This window comes from Suricata suricatta, chromosome 5, assembly GCF_006229205.1.
Source record: "Suricata suricatta isolate VVHF042 chromosome 5, meerkat_22Aug2017_6uvM2_HiC, whole genome shotgun sequence".
Lineage (NCBI taxonomy): Eukaryota > Metazoa > Chordata > Mammalia > Carnivora > Herpestidae > Suricata > Suricata suricatta.
In genome coordinates this window covers 61,554,357-61,556,272 of record NC_043704.1, presented here as the reverse complement: position 1 = coordinate 61,556,272, position 1,916 = coordinate 61,554,357, and the positions used below count along the sequence as shown (strand labels likewise).

General features: G+C 40.3%; 1 pseudogene; it reads left to right on the top strand.

The window, feature by feature from the left end:
- Window positions 1-889: 889 nt before the first annotated feature.
- On the top strand, window positions 890-1,702 carry LOC115292663 (annotated as a pseudogene).
- The last annotated feature ends 214 nt before the right edge of the window (window positions 1,703-1,916 follow it).

Sequence of the window (1,916 nt, the reverse complement as noted above, 5' to 3'; positions counted from 1 at the left end):
TGTTACATTTATCATGTGAAAACTTCACACCACCAAATATCCTTCCAGTCATCCCAGAATCTTGCTTTCCCCTAACAGTTGTGTACCATCAACAAGTTTGACTACCATTCCCCTACACAGCCCATAGTCAGCAGCACTGTGGTAAGCAGTGATAACAGACACACTCTCCTGCCTTGAAAAAGAATATATGATTTTCTCACTGTCTGTTGTCAAATGGTTGTTATCAAGCTTGCATCACAGTTCTGGTTATGTGAGATTTTCTATTCTGGGCTGTGCCCTACGGACATTATGCTCTTCCCTGGGTCATTATCCCTCTTTGCTTTTTTCCTCTCTCTGATCTTCTTATACTTTGCTTTTTCTCCCTTCTACTAAGTTGTATTCACTTACTAAATCAAGTGAATTTTATATTCCATACTCCTGCTTCTCCGGAATGTGGTCAGTGATCCCAACACCTGTCCAAACAGACTCTCCCTTCTCATTAGGCCCATATCTTATGTGCCCTAAACGTTATTTCTCAGAAAGAATACTTGGATCCCAACATCCTTTATCCCCCAGCTGACTAAATAATTGAGGTAGATATCTGTTGTTGGGGAGGGAAGTCAGGTTTCTTCCCAGCGTTTTCAAGCATTCATAGTCCTACTACCTGAGACAAATAAATAAAACATCTTCACTTACTCATTTCTACCACCTTTCTTTTCCCTTACTCTTACAACTCAGTCACTTACTACCCTTGTTACCAAGAGCATGAGGCTGGGAATCAAAACCTTAGGCTTTTAAAACCTTTTAAAAACCTTCTTCTGAAGCGGGCCCTTCTTCTGAACCCTGCGCCCTCGTGACCACCGCGCCCCTCACTCCTCTGCGGCCTGGCCGCGGTGGAGCCCTGGCCACCATGATACATTTCATATTGCTTTTCAGTCGACAGGGGAAATTGCGGCTGCAGAAATGGTACACGACTCTCCCTGACAAAGAGAGGAAAAAGATCACCCGGGAAATTGTCCAAATTGTTCTCTTGCGCGGTCAGAGGACAAGCAGTTTTGTTGACTGGAAGGAACTAAAACTTGTTTATAAAAGGTATGCTAGTTTGTATTTTTGCTGTGCAGTTGAAAATCAGGACAACGAGCTCCTGACACTAGAGATCGTGCATCGTTACGTGGAGCTGCTGGACAAATACTTTGGAAATGTCTGTGAGCTGGATATTATCTTTAATTTCGAAAAGGCTTATTTTATCCTGGACGAGTTTATAATGGGCGGAGAGATTCAGGAAAACATCCAAAAAATCTGCTGTCAAAGCCATTGAAGATTCTGATATGTTACAGGAGACAATGGAAGAATATATGAACAAGCCTATGTTTTAACTGTGTGTCTCTACTTGAAGACTCCCAAGTGCTCCACGCCGTGAGCCTGTAAACTAGCAGTGCCTGCCACCCAGTTCTTTGACCGAGCTCATGACCTGGCATCATGCCAAAAATAACCTAAAAGGGATCCTTTGTTAACTAGCAATAAGTTGTTTCACATAACATATTTATCATTATTACATATCTGTATTATGCTGTACATATCTACTTATTGTAGCTCTGGATGTTCCAGTAACTGCTTGATGACTCCGTAGACTGGATATCTGTCTGCAATGCTCTAACTCCAGGTGACATTTTTTAGCTAATTTAAGTCAAGGTGGTGCAATATGTGTTTCGTTGCATTCCATCCTCCACTGACAGCTGAATAAATAATCCATCATTTTGAATGTAAAATATATGTTGTATGAATAATTCTTTTCTAAATGTTTAGCTTTTTAAATTGTATAATAATTCAAAATTATGTTCACAGCTCAGAGTTCATACGTCATGCTAGACATTTTTGATATACTTAGTAAAATGTAAATTTCAGTCCAGATACAATGTATCTGATTTTAATGTCCT